The sequence below is a fragment of the Periplaneta americana genome, chromosome 16, assembly GCF_040183065.1.
Source record: "Periplaneta americana isolate PAMFEO1 chromosome 16, P.americana_PAMFEO1_priV1, whole genome shotgun sequence".
NCBI lineage: Eukaryota > Metazoa > Arthropoda > Insecta > Blattodea > Blattidae > Periplaneta > Periplaneta americana.
The window spans coordinates 20,367,106-20,383,281 of record NC_091132.1 but is presented as its reverse complement, the minus strand read 5'-3'; the positions used below and the strand labels follow the sequence as shown (position 1 = coordinate 20,383,281).

General features: G+C 30.5%; 1 protein-coding gene across 2 annotated transcripts in view; it reads left to right on the top strand.

Moving 5' to 3' along the window:
- LOC138692289 (protein FAM13A) overlaps positions 1-16,176 on the top strand; it is a 461,772-nt gene that overhangs the window by 99,011 nt on the left and 346,585 nt on the right. Inside the window, exon 1 of one of the 2 annotated variants that reach the window (XM_069815471.1) lies at positions 8,221-8,371. The exons of the other annotated variant lie outside the window; for it this stretch is intronic. The gene's annotated coding sequence lies outside the window, so the exon portion shown is untranslated. Of the gene's footprint in view, positions 1-8,220; positions 8,372-16,176 lie in introns of those variants that run through there. 2 annotated transcript variants of the gene reach the window in all.

Genomic DNA, 16,176 nt, shown 5'->3' with positions numbered 1-16,176 from the left:
AATTACAATATGACAAAATTAATAATGACAAAATCAGAATAAAATGCATAAATAGTAATATACGTTACAAGAGCGGTATGTTGACGTTTTCATGTTCGAGGAAAAGATTGAAAAAGCGAAACGTAGTTGAGCTTTTTTAATTTCCGAGTTCATGAAAACAAACATACCGCTCGTGTATCGTACATTATTTTGTGCGAAGATCGTTTATTACATACCTGAAAGACGAATTTCTAATTAGTTGCAATGAAATCTCCATCTTGGTTTCTGTTTAATGATGACAACTTAAAAAAAAAAAATGTCTATACTCCAGCAGGCCGTGATATACGTCTGTCTTTTTTTTCCCCAGTCTATAAATGCGAACTTAAAACAAACGGTAAGGTTATGTAATGATTTATTTTTCATTTTAATATTTTAACAATATTATTTATATAACATATTGCAGTAATAACATCGGCATCTGGAGTCTTGTTGATTTTTTCACGGCTTCCTTAATGTTACTTGTATCAGGAATACAATAGCTTTCGTGGAGTAGTAGACTTTACTTAATTTTTGCAAATATTTAAAAACAATAATTGACAGTGCAATTTAGGTGAAATTGCAGTGGTAAGTTTCCATTTTATAATTATGACTATATTGAACGTCTCTAAAAATAATATATTAAAAGCCTAAAGCAGTAAAATGAATGTCGCGCTTAAGCGGTAAGAAGAGGGAAATTATGTGTGTTACGTTGGGAATACTGAATGTGGTATTTCACACTTACCGCGTATTGGTTCTGTGCGGAAAACAAGCAAATACGCACGATCACGCACAAATAATTATTACACATAAAGACAATAATTACAATTAACGACAATAATGACATTCAATGGACGGAATAAAATGGATGACTAAACTACATAAAATAATGACAATTAAAAGTAATTGTAAATGAAAATGAAAGAGGATGCAATAATAATAATAATATAATTTATGTATTTTATTTATTTATTTACTATTATTTATTGTGCTGTACAACAGCCAGAGGCCAATAACAATTTCGCACAAAGCATAATAATTACAAAATGACAAAATTAATAATCACAAAGTTATAATAAAAATGCATAAAAATAATTATTACACATAAAACAATTACAATTAATGACAATAAATGGACGGCACAATGGATGACTTTAAATTACCTAATATAACAAAAGTAACATTAATAATACATGAATAATATAAATGAATATTAAAATCAATTCTATACAAGACATAAATTAGAAATATTAATAACAAAATGACATACAACTAAATAAAGTAAATACTACACATTGAATGGATCCAAATTTAATCCATGCAAATTGGCATATTTTATATATCTGCAGATCGGAGAGAGAGTTTTTGATTTCCTAGTGTTGAACATTTTTTGAAATCTTAATCCTTTGGTAGGAATTCGAAGACTGATGTTTAATAATAATAATAATAATAATAATAATAATAATAATAATAATAATATAATTATTTATTTATGCATTTATTTATTTACTTATGCATTTATTTATTTATTTACTTATTTATTTAATTATTTACTTATTTATTTAATTATTTTCTTATTTATTTATTTACTTATTTATTTATTTACTTATTTCTTTATTTATTTATTTACTTCTTTATTTACTTATTTATTTAATTATTTTCTTATTTATTTATTTACTTATTTATTTAATTATTTACTTATTTATTTAATTATTTTCTTATTTATTTATTTACTTATTTATTTATTTACTTATTTCTTTATTTATTTATTTACTTCTTTATTTACTTATTTATTTAATTATTTTCTTATTTATTTATTTACTTATTTATTTAATTATTTACTTATTTATTTAATTATTTTCTTATTTATTTATTTACTTATTTATTTAATTATTTACTTATTTATTTAATTATTTTCTTATTTATTTATTTACTTATTTATTTATTTACTTATTTCTTTATTTATTTATTTACTTCTTCATTTACTTATTTATTTAATTTTCTTATTTATTTATTTACTTATTTATTTATTTATTTACTTATTTCTTTATTTATTTATTTACTTCTTTATTTACTTATTTATTTAATTATTTTCTTATTTATTTATTTACTTATTTATTTAATTACTTACTTATTTATTTAATTATTTTCTTATTTATTTATTTACTTATTTATTTATTTACTTATTTCTTTATTTATTTATGTACTTCTTTATTTACTTATTTATTTAATTATTTTCTTATTTATTTATTTACTTATTTATTTAATTATTTACTTATTTATTTAATTATTTTCTTATTTATTTATTTACTTACTTATTTAATTATTTACTTATTTATTTAATTATTTTCTTATTTATTTATTTACTTATTTATTTATTTACTTATTTCTTTATTTATTTACTTCTTTATTTACTTATTTATTTATTTTTAATTATTTATTTATTATGTAGTTAATCTAAATAATATGCAGTGGAACTGAATTACTATTTTTGTAGATATGAGATATCAATTCTTTTAGTTACCGATATACCTATAGAAATTAATCTCGATCAATTTACTATTTTTTTTTTCTAAAAACTAACCTATAATTAGCGACTTTTATACAGCTGGGCCGTAGACATTAACCTTTAGCCTTTTTTTTAAAGTTATAATTAAAAATAAACTAGTTGTTTTTATACAACTGGGCCTTAAAGAATCGAAGTTGCGGCGTTCAGATCTCCTTGATTGGTGTATTTCATGTTTGATCAAAATCCAGTCACGCGTTTATAAAAACACGAATAAGGACATACACATACACACACATGGATGAATTTTCAATACTTGCTTCCTTTTCCAGCAATCAGCCTATTAAGACATAAATTTATGTTTTGCCCATATATGCGCGTGCTACGAGCTATGCAGCACGCGTTCCATATATTAACAGACGCTGTCAACTTATCGCTTGTTCCCACCTGTCCTGCACTTTCCTCTACAAGGCATTTTGTCCTGATATGGCTGAGCGGTGGGGTCTTTTCCCAAGTTCAGGCACAGAAGACTACTGTTGTTGTTTAGTTGAAAGTTCGAAGACAGGTTGGAACCCATAAGTACAGTAATAGATTCCAAAAATGGAGAACTTTCAGAAGCTGTAACGGCTATGGCAAATGTTAATCGCCCTACAACAAAAGAATACAGGCATGTTTTCACTTTCTCGTTAAGAAAAATACAGGATGTTTCAAGAATAGAGTGAAAAATTTTGCAATAGATTCCTTATATGTATACAAGAAAAATATGTCAGATCAATAAAGATAGAAACATTTTTATTTTCTTATTTATTTTTAAGACTAGCCGTACCCGTGCGCTCCGCTGCACCCGTTAGAAATAAATATAAAGTAATTACATAATTAAAATAGGACATTTGATCCAGGGAGCATTCGTGTTTGATAGAAGGGTAAGTCGTTTAATATGTTACTTAATTTAAATTGCATCCAAATAATTAAAATGCAATCATTTTGGTCCACAGACACTCATTTGGTGCAATAACAATTCCTTTAACAGGTTTCTTAATTTTTATTACATGCAACCATAGTTTAATGAAGATTGACATCATTTAGATTTAATGTGTATATTTTATTTTACTTGTTATAGGTTTCCATTGAATTATGGTAATAACTTAATTTTAACCCTTGTTTTCTACGTATTCAGTAAATGGCGCTTGGCCCACTATGGTTCTGAACCCTTCAAATAACTTAAATTATATTATATTATATTATATTATATTATATTATATTATATTATATTATATTATATCAGAAGTTACTGTAATAACATTATAGCATTATGTACATCTAGAGAAACTACACTTTCCAATGGTGAAATAATAATTAATTATACAAATCGGTTAATTTAGCTTTCGATATTACTTCATATAAACACAGAAATATTCTCTGTAGGCTATCTTTCATAGCTTTCGATTGTTGCTGTCCAAGGCTCCCTATAGACGAAGTCATTTGTTTTTTAATTCATTACACGGCCTTAGATGGCAGTTATTTTAATTTTAAAACTCATGTGTTAAATTGTATTGTTGTGTTAAATTGTATTGTGTGTTAAATTGTATTGTGTGTTAAATTGTATTGTGTATTCTTATTGTATTGTGTATAAAATTGTATATGTGTTGTAAATTGTATTATGTGTTGTAAATTGTATTATGTATTGTAAATTTTATTGTGTATTGCTTATCATTTTAACTGTGTATTAATATTGTATATACCACTGCCACCGGGTGCTTGCCCACTTGCAGTGTAAATAAATACATACATACAGATATTATCTCATTAAATATTAGTCCTATCAAAATTTTTCAAGGAATAAAACTTATCGCAAATTATTTTTAAAGAAACTTTTGTTATGTAATATTTTTCACAAAAATCAATAATAAGCGAGATATTTCGATTTATTTAATTCAGGCCCCCTTATAACTCCCCTTTTAAATAATGTATTTTGAATGCCATATAGCCTAAAATCTAAGTTACAACGAACTTAATTTATATTCCAATTTTCATCGAAATCCGTTCAGCCATTATCGCGTGAAAAGGTAACAAACATACAGAGTCGGACAGACAGACATACAAACAAAAATAAAAAAAGCGATTTTCGGTTTCAGGGTGATTAATTATATATGTTAGGACCAATTATTTTTGGAAAATCGAAAATTACCAGAAACATTTCGGCTACAGATTTATTATTAGTATAGATTATTATGACTATTTCACTTATATTAGGTCCTACTACTTTTGATCAATAAAACGATATGAATGGATGTGTTTGAACCAGTCATGGCTATTTATCGCTACAATTTTATCTCTTCCCTAGCATTTGTTTGTTTTGATCACTTCTCTACCATTTGTTTCCTTGTTTGCCAGCATTTCAAACTGCAAATTCTTTACGGTACTATAAAACATGTTTCGCGATTGTCATTTGTTTCCCGCATAGATAGTCAACTGAAGATTGCGACTTCGTTCAAACGTTTTGATGAAGCTAACATTAGTGAAGAGAATTTTAGTAAATCAATTAATACCTATTTTATTGTATTACAGTATTTTATTTCTTATGATCTCATCACTTCTCTACCATTTGTTTCCTTGTTTGCCAACATTTCAAACTGCAAATTCTTTACGGTACTATAAAACATGCTTCGTGATCGTCATTTATTTCCCGCGTATATAGTCAACTGAAAATGGCGGCTTCGTTCAAACGTTTTGATGAAGCTAACATTAGTGAATAAAATTTTAGTAAGTCAATTGATACCTATTTTATTTTATTAGAGTACTTCATTTCTTATAATCCCATCACTTCTCTACCGTTTGTTTCTTTATTTTCCAGTATTTCGAACTGCAAATCCTTTACGGTACTATAATACATGCTTCGTGATCGTCATTTTTATTTCCCGCGTATATAGTCAACTGAAAATGGCGGCTTCGTTCAAACGTTTTGAAGAAACATTAGTGAATAGAATTTTAGTAAGTCAGTTAATTCCTATTTTATTGTATTCGAGTACTTTATTTCTTATAATTTCATCACCCCTTCTACCATTTGGTCGCCCTCGGAAGCGTAGTTGGTATAGCGCTGGCTTTCTATGCTCGAGGTTGTGGGTTCGACCCCTGCCGAGATCAATGACATTTAAGTGTGTTTAAATGCGACAGGCTCAGGTCAGTAGATTTATTGGCAAGTAAAAGAACTCCTGCGGGACAAATTTCCGGCACACCGGCGACGCTGATATAACCTCTGCAGTTGTGAGCGCCGTTAACCATAATTAATTAATTGATTTATTTATTTATTCTACCATTTGTTTCCTTGTTTACCAAAATTTCAAACTACAAATTCTTTACGGTACTATAAAACATGCTTTGCAATCGTCACTTGTTTACCGCATAGAATAGATAATCAATTGAAAATGGCGTCTCCGTTCAAAGTTTGGTGAAGCTAACATTAGTGAAATAGAATTTTAATAATTCAGTTAATATTTTATTGTATTAGAGTACTTTATTTCTTTTAATCTTTATATACGTTCTTCTAATCTTGTAATAATCAATTAAATCCCACTCTAGTTTTGATTTTGTCTAGATAAATCAAAACCCCTAATGACATTACTGTTGACAAAAACTTTTAACATAATTTTAGACTCAGGGTTTATTTATTTATTTATTTATTTTTTCAATGCTTTCCTTTTGTTTAATTTTCAATATTCTGTTTTCCTTTCATTTTCAATGCCCTGCTTTTCATTAATATTTTCAATGCTCTGCTTATCTTTCATTTTCATTGCTCTGCTTTTTTCATTTTCAATGCCCTGCTTTTCATTAATATTTTCAATGCCCTGCTTATCTTTCATATTCATTGCTCTGCTTTTTTCATTTTCAATGCCCTGCTTTTCATTAATATTTTCAATGCCCTGCTTATCTTTCATTTTCATTGCTCTGCTTTTTTCATTTTCAATGCTCTGCTTTCCTTTCAATTTCAATGCCCTGCTTTTCATTAATATTTTCAATGCTCTGCTTATCTTTCATTTTCATTGCTCTGCTTTTTTCATTTTCAATGCTCTGCTTTTCATTAATATTTTCTATGCTCTGCTTTTTTTAATTTCCATTGATTTGCTCATTCTGCCCTTCTTTGATTTTCCTTTTCCTTTTCTTTGCTCTTTTATCCTTAATTTTATCTATTTCTCTATCCCTTTTTCTTCTTTAGAACGTGAGTCCCACTCTGGCAAATATTCTTAGTTCCTTCTGAATAAATTTACTGCTGTCATATTAATGTTTTGAGATTATTATTGTTTACCACATACGGGCTTTGATTTACAATCCTCGTCATATCTCTACGAGGAAATATCCAACCTTGACAACTAGTACACAATAGAATCTCCGACGCAAGACCTATCTATCTATACAGCTGATTGACCTCAACATAGATTAAGTAAAATATAACTGTCAAAGATAATCAGTGAATACGGCTGTGTCAACAGACATGAATGCTGTTTGATTGAAGCACTTGTTTTAAAAAGAATATGGATCTTGTGCAACTGTATCATGACAAGTAGTATGACTCGTACCCTTTACAGAACAACAGATTGATTTCACTTCACTCATATCGTTACATCTGCTGTTAATGTGAACGAAAGAAGTGACAATTCGTCTGATCTTTACGTTCTTATGTGTATTCTGCGGTGGAAAGGCCACTTCGCGTACTAGATTTTAAACGAACGATTTTCCAGCACAGTCAGTCTGTGATTTCCTAGATAACTAGATTCCGTTCCATTATATTAAATGAAAATTAATTTAGGGGACTAGGTTCGATTCCCGACAGGGAAGTGAAGTTTTATCTTCTTTCTCTAGTGCCAACATATGTCCTGGTCATGGGTTAGTTATGTTTTTCTTGCGAAACAAATTATATTTGTAATTTTTCGAATGATCGGCATAATTCATAACTCACAATAATCGTTTATCGATTATTCCGGACATCATTCTCAACTTACTTTGTAGCTGTGTATGACGACTCGCCTTTTGAATCGAACGCTTTGTAGATTATTTCAAGAGTTCATGTACCTTTGTGTTTTCATAACACAACTTAGGGGACATTAGGACCGAATTTTTGGCCAAAATGGTAAAAATAATTTTTGTTACTTACATAAATAATTACCTTATACATTTAACACGCGTCCTATAGGCCTATTTAGCCTCCACAAGCTTTGGCATTGTCGAGAGTGTGCTAATTGTTATAAATTATAAGATTTTAAATTTTTCTAAAACAATTCAATAACTTCGTTTATATTATATTTGCTCCACAACAAACATTTTATCTATATTTCATATAATGAGGAAGTTCGATACTACCTTAATTCTCTTTGTTTTCACAACTAATTATAATATCCCCGATAATGAAATGTTTATTTTATCGTCGTTGGAGAGATCAATGATCTTGAGATAAGCCAGAGCCATTATCTCTATCTAGCATTATTGTTGATGTTATGTAACTAATGTATACATTATATGAGAAATTGAAATGCTTCCGTGTAGTAATATGCTAAACACGTTCGAAGTTCTTTAGGTATTGCAAGGTTTGCTTCCTACGCAACAAGGAATACTACTAAATATAGATATTCAGTGACAGCATGCCTGTAAATTGGATGAGTAGAATATCTTTCCAGCCAAGTGTGACAACTCTTTGCCGTAACGTCAGCCATCTTGTTTCTAGAGGTCGGATTCGGAAAGCCGCTTGTGAGGTGTGTTGCGTGTATAGCGATTAGTGTTGGTTGTGTTAGTGACGTACTTTAGTGAAATACGGTGTGGATTTGAAGAGATCATTGGCACGAACTTAAGTAGGAGTCGGTGAGTATTCACTGTATGATATTTGAAGCAAATGTTCTCGTTGCATATTATCGCGGAAGGGTTTTTATATAGAATGTGTATACAGTATGGCCATGGTCTGTCACTGGAAAGTCAATATAACCTTTGAACTTGGAGCAGATAGATAATATGTCAATTATGTGAATGAGCTTTAAAAATGTAAATAAACAAATATTTATCTCTTACGTATCTCTGTAAAAATGTGTGTATAAAATGTGTTTACATGTGCTACTGCTGCTGTAGACCTACATTCATAATTGGATCAAGTCTTGTGCTGTTGATAGTTCAGTACACATTGTTAAAATTGTCATGACTGTTTGCTTGGCGGCAATAATGCAAATATTTATTTTACGACGTTTTGTTTGCTTAATGTGAATTGTTGAATTTTACACTCCCTTGTGGCTGGAAGGGGGCGTGGAAACCGAGGACAGCAATGTACATATTGGTTGGTTATTTATTATTAACCACACGAGTGGTGTTGGAATGTTTATATTGAAGAATATTACGTGCAGCAATAAATTATTTTAGGTTATAGGCCTATTTTAATTTTTGTTAAACTTATCTGCGGTTTCATTCGAATTGTAGTTCTAGGCTTTTACGATGTCATGCGATTTTGCGGTTTTTTAAATAGCCTAATCTTTTTACGCGATGATAATTTTTGTGTAATGCATTAATATTTTATGCAAATGTTGCGGTGGCGTCTACTTTTGTAATAATTTTGACTCCAGTATACAATGTATGAAAAATGTAACGTTTGTGTAGGACCTAAGCTACTTACAGTTCACTGAACCCGTGTCTATAAATTTTCACGGGTCTTTATAAATATGTACCGAAGGATAATGTTCGTACAATGAATGGAAGTGAAGTTTGCCGTAGTCGTTTTAGGTGAAGTAAGAATTTTAGCTTCAGAGTAAAATGTATGAAAAATGTAACGTTAATATATTTACGTAGGGAGGTTAAACATGTTTCGTAATAGTGTCTGAAAATTTCAATGGAAATTTAAGTGTAATTTACTATAGAGAAATTTAAAAGAGAATCGTACATTACAGTTAAGAAAACGTTAGTGATTCTCTGATTATTATTCATTTTGCTACATTCTTGTCGACGCAATACTGACGGTCATATTAATACAACTCATGTCGCTAGTAGTACATTGGCTAGTTTCTCCTCTCTGGAGAGGAAGTGCATAGGCCTACATACAGGTGTGCACTTAAGTAAATGCAACATGGCGATAGGACTATGATAATCTGTTAAAGAACAGTAAATATTTTTACAATAAAGTTATTTAGAAGGTAATGTGCTTTACCATCGGGTCAACTGAAATGATGACGGTGATCATATAATAATAATAATAATAATAATAATAATAATAATAATAATAATAATAATAACAATAATAATAATAATAATAATTTTAGGGAAAATGCACAGACAAAATTACAAAGAAATAACACTTGCAGCAAGGTTAATTAATTAATTAATTTTTAAATTATCCTGCTCTCCACTGACTTGTGAGTTTGGAATTATCATCGATTGCCCTCCTGCCGATAAATGATCATCATGATCGTATATAAACTTGCACAACAACAAACTTAAAGATGATTATGATAATAGACTATAATGATAACGATATATCGTAACTGATGGTGATAACGAAAATGTCCAATGTAAAATCTTTGTATTAGCTATGCGGTTATTATTATTACATTTCCAAGTTTATAGAACCCTATTTTACCCGAAGGTATATTAGGGCTGTAATTAAATCATACATATTATAGCCCTGTACAAATAGTTACATAAAATATATACATAATTATGACATAAAATACACATATTACATTAAATATGTATGACAATAAAAATCATATTTATATTATACAAATACAAAGATATAAGATAAAATAGATATAATATATAGAAATAGATACACAATATATGAAATGCAGACATATTACATACAGTGCTTTCTCAGGACATATCACACACAGACTTGTTACTTAAAAAAATTAATAATAATAATAATAATAATAATAAGTGAGCATTTCGTAGAAATAAACATATTACTTTTAAGGACGTATATGACAAAAATGACATGAAATAGACATGAATACTAGTGCATGTTCAACACATAAGACATAGACATATTGTATACAATATAGCTGTGCGGTTATGAATAAATATTAAAATTCTAAACTGAAAATGATGAGTAATTATTCTCAGTATTTGATCCAGTGTACGATATATATACACACCGCGTGTAATATATTGGTTTCAACTGGAGAGCTGTATTATGTCCAATAGTCTTCAGAGCAATTCTGTTCATGGAAACAGTATTCCCGTTTTACAATATGTGGATGATCTTAATGATACTAGTTAATCTCAACAGAAAAAGAGGTTTAATTGTGATGGTGGTGGTGTGTGATAAAAGTACCCATTCCGTCTCACTTTGTTGTATTATGTACGAATTCAGAGTGAACGAGATTCCATAGTCATACGATCAGTATGCGCCGTAGTGTCATTGGTTGAGAGGGAATTTAGGAAAGTTTCTCTATGTGACTGTGAGACGTTGCCACTTTTCGTACCAGGAAAAGAACCAACGCTATCTGGATCTCTACCTGCAAGCATTACTCATTGTATTTCAATTCGTTTTGGCCTATATTATGTGAAGTACAGTATGACTATGTGTATCTGAAGTAATTAATTTGTTTATCAGGTTTAAGTTATTTCCCTGACTCTTAGGCCTAAGATTTGATTATTATTAATCTTTCACAGGTCTGACTTGTGTCATTGCTGTCATTAAAACATTTAGTTCCAATCGGAATAGTTTTTACGTCTTTACGTTGGTGCTTTTTTTTTATAATTTATCCAAAGTTTTAACACGAAATGACAGTTTAATTTGTAGCCCACATAACATTATGTATACTTTTATAACATTTTCATTGTTATGTTTGCAAGGACACGTCGTCGTCTTGGAAGAAGACCGTCACATTTCAGAATAGCCTATTAATTTTCAGAAGCATTTTAAAAATTATGCGTTACATAACCCCTGATATCTCAGCCTAAAAATAATTACTAGAAAACGGTTTTATGTGGGAAATGAAGATACTACTATGTACTTATATTAGGCCTTATTCCCTGAGTATTATGACAATAATAAATTCCTTTTATAAGGCCCCTTTGTATTATGCGGTCTTTCCCCAATAATTTGAAGATGATTTTATGTGAATTAAAGGCAAAGCTTTCGTTATTAGAACGTAATTATTTTATTTTTTGCAGAAATTAAAAGAGTTTAATTTGTGACGGTTTTCCACATAAAAGTTTACATCTTTGGTAGTTAAAATTTATGGAAAAATAAAAAATGGTGATTATTGAGTTGTGACGGTCTTCTAAGGCAACTAAGTGTGTGTTTACACTGAGTTATTAATATTTTGTGTACACATTACACACGTTTTTAGTTCATGACATGCCATAAACACCAGTGAAATGTATTCACATCCTACTTTGAAAGTTTTTTTTGTTTACAATTTGTTGAACTTAGGTAGGCTATGTACTATTTACATATATAATACAGGATGGACCGTAAGTAATGTTATTAATTTCAGGGGGTTATTCTTTGAGATATTTCAAACAAAAAGTTTAATACAGTTTTGCTACTTTTTGCTTCCTTTTCGAGATAAAGATTGCTTTATATGAAACATTTTATACCTTATTTTGAGAAAGCCATTGATTGAATTCCCAGTATGCTCAGTCAATTTAAGAGAGCAGTATATTATGATAATAAATTATTGAAATAATTTTAGTTTTGTCCTTTAAATGTGCAGAAATTGGATCCGAAAAAATGTAACTTTTCGTTCTGCAAAGGAATTTTACAATGTTACATTTTTGCTTTAGATAGCTACAGGCCTATCAAGTGGAAATGTAGTTTCCTTATATTTTGCATGTTTTCAGTTTGAATCTTCATCCTCATCCGAAGATGATATTGAAAAGAAAGCAAAAAGAGAGACAAACTAAGCTACTGACATGTTGAGAATAAACCATTGTAATCGGTGGTGATTTGAATCTTTGACTTTTACTCTGGACACCAACCTATCACATTCATTCTTTTTTTTGTTGGTGTAATGATTGAAATTGTTGTAGTTATATAGTATATATCTACATTAGAAATTCCATCCCATGTTATTACCCCATGTTAGGCACTACCCCATATTAGGAAACCAATTTTGATATTTTAAAAAATCGAGTTTGTAGCTTAAAGTAGTATACAGTATTTATATACTGTACGCAGGTGAATAACATCCTATAACGTAAGGAAAGAGTTGAAGAATCAATTTACATTATCTGTGAATAAAAATATTTGATATTCTCGACAGTATTAAGGAAAAAAAAAACGTAGGTTTCTTTTCTCTGCAACGGAGGACGTTTTTATCTCGACAAACATTCTGTATTTTTAATTGCTATTTCTGATAAATCAGGTGTTGAACCCAATTTTACTGTTACTTTTATGGTAATTTAATTTCCGACAATGCCAGACATTGGCTTCGTCCTTCATTCATATTGGATTATGTTTAAACCAAGCACTTCTTCCTTCGTCTATGTTACAGTGAAAACGAATTTTCAGATGAGCTTATACCTCGGCACTACTCCAGATTGAAGTCTGACGCAATGCTTTTCTGGTTTATTATGTGTGTTGAATTTATTGCCGTCCCCTTTCGTCGTAAAACATATCAAACTGTGTGATGCTCAGAACAGCGTTATGGACAGTATTATCCGAGACTCAGCTCTGAAACCCCGATGGGAATTCGTGTAAAGTGATTGGTCACTAACAGTACTCACTCTCTTCACTATTCCATCAAACTACCCTCTCTCCAATGGCTGTATGGCAGTATGTAATTTGAAGTGCCGGCTAACAAGCAAACATTCTCATGGGGGCAGATAAAATAGTAATATGCGTTACAAGAGCGGTATGTTGAAGTTTTCATGTTCGAGGAAAAGTTTGAAAAAGCGAAACGTAGTTGAGTTTTTTTAATTTCCGAGAATTAAAAGAAAACATACCGCTCGTGTATCGTACATTATTTTGTGCGAAGATCGTTTATTACATACCTGAAAGAGGAATTTCTAATTAGTTGCAATGAAATCTCCATCTTGGTTTCTGTTCAATGACGGCAAATTTGCAAAACAAAACTATCTATCTTCAACATTGTTGCTTTAAAATGTTTTCTGTGTTTACTATACTCTAGCAGGCCGTGATATGCGTCTGTCTTTTTTTTCCCCCCCAATCTATAAATGCGAACTTAAAACAAACGGCTTCCTTAATGTTACATGCATCACGAATGCAGTAACTTTAGTGGAGTTGTAGAATTTACTTAATTTTTGCAAATATTTAAAAACAGTAATTAACAGTGCAATTTAGATGAAATTGCAGTGGTAAGTTTCCAATTTATAATTATTATTATATTGAACGTCTCTAAAAATAATATGTTAAAAGCCTAAAGCAGTAAAATCAATATGTCACTTAAGCGGTAAGAAGAGGGAAATTGTTATGTGTGTTAGGTTGGGAATACTGAATGTGGAATTTTAGACTTTCCGCGGATTGGTTTTGTGCGGAAACCAAGCAAATACGCACGATCTCGCACAAAAGTTATTTTTTCTTCCATCATGTTAATAACGTCAAAACAAGTGTTTATACAAATTTTGGCCAGTCGAGCGCAATTACGAGGGCCATAAAATAAGTTTCCTTTGGGCCGTTTACAGAGAGAAAACACAATTTGATTAGAAACATTTATTGGAACTGATATAGCAATTTTTTTTAGCTATTTTTCAACATATTCTCCACCGGAATTGAGACATTTATCATACCATGGGATCGACAGAGAGGTGCTGACGCCTGTCACACACTGGTTTCGATTTCAGAGCCAGATTTCTACGACACAGAGATACACAAGTTGATCTCATGGCATGACAAATGTCTCAAATTCCGGTGGGGAATATGTTGAAAAATAGCTCAATTATCCAAAAATATTTCCATTAAATTGTGTTTTTTTCTGTAAACGGCCCCCAGGGAAACTAATTTTTTAGACCCTTGTAATTGTGCTCGAATGGCCAAAATCTGTAGAAGCATTTGTTTTGAAATTATTAACATGGTGGAAGAAAAAAAATTAACTTTATCGTCTGCCCCGTGAGAATGTTTGCTTGTAAGTAAACGTTTTGGTCGACATGTTATCTCCTGTTACTAACTTTTCGATTATCGACGGTTTTTTTTCTCTCGTTAGGCTGTAATGACTCAGCTGATTCGACAAGATCCATACATAATTCGCTTGTCAGTCTGTTAATTCCGATCAGTCCCGTCATTGCATTTAATCAATCAGTAACTAGCTCATTAAAAGTTGTATAGACCAGTCAGCAATGAGTTCAGTCTCTTAATCCGTCACTCAGCGCAATCTATGTAATTAAGTAGTCCAGAACAGTTCAGTCGATAAGCTGTTTTACTAGTTTATTACAATATCTCAGCTCTCTGAAGTCCTTTCTGTAATTGCAGTAACACAATTACGTAATTAGATCATCGGCTGTTAGGTTGTCTAAACCAGACTATATATTGTCCAATTCTGTACAGTCGGACTACCCATTTCCGAAAATATGATTTTAATAGTCTAATTACAGCAGTGACCAAAGCGGGTGTAATCACAGATATACAAACGGGTACGAAGAGTTCCCTGTACATTGCTGTGTGTTTCATTCTCGTACTGAAGGCAAGCAATGGCGGTATCATGTCGCTCTACAAACTCTGTCTCTACAAGCAGTAAGAATGAGAAGGAGAACTTTTTTGTTGTTCTGTCGGACAAAATGTAATATGTTTACTTTGCTCAACGGTTCAATTAGGAGTATATAGAAACATTAATTGTCACGCTGAATAATGTATTATTATTATTATTATTATTATTATTATTATTATTATTATTATTATTACTGACACACTAAGTATGTGTTTCTATAATTCTCCTGTACGTGCATGCATATTGATATTTTTAGATCTTCTCCCTATTAGGTTTTATCTCAGTTTTAATATTCTTTTTTTTTAGATCAGGATAACTATTTATTAGTCATTCATTTAATAATAATATTGTAGAAAAACTGATTCAATATTATGTGCCGACGAAATGTTAAACGCCAGGAATTGACATGTCTTAAATCATAGCCAGGAAGAGGAAGATGAGATAAATAAATGTAAGGAAGTCAGCTACCTAATGGGGTTTGAAATATCTCGTGCTCTAAAGCCTTTTTTTTACAACAGAATTTCTCAAAAGAGTAATGATTAAAATAGCTTGTCCATAAGAAGTTTCTAATTTTGAAAAACTGCGAATTTTTCGACCAAGTATCGAGAGAAGAATTTAGAAAATTTCTGATTATATTCAAGAGGAAGGTTAAAAAAAGAAGCAGGAAAAATCGTATATTATTCACTGGCTCTTGATGACAGCAGTGACATTACTGATACAGCAAAGCTTTAGATTTTTACCCGCGGGATTGATCAAGATGTTAGTACAGGAACCACCGCTGGTTGTAGTTTTCATGCCAAGTACCTTTTCTCCGTCTCCTTAGTTCATAGGCTGTTTGTCGCATGTAATCACTGCAGCTCGAGTTTTGGTCACCGTTGGTCTAATGAGTCATCTGTCATACTTTTAGGCAGCGTATGAGCGTCAGGTACTTATATAAAATTGTAGGCTACTATCTATTGCAATTGGGAATTTGCCCTGTTATAGACATAAATAAATAAATAGATGGATAGATAGGTA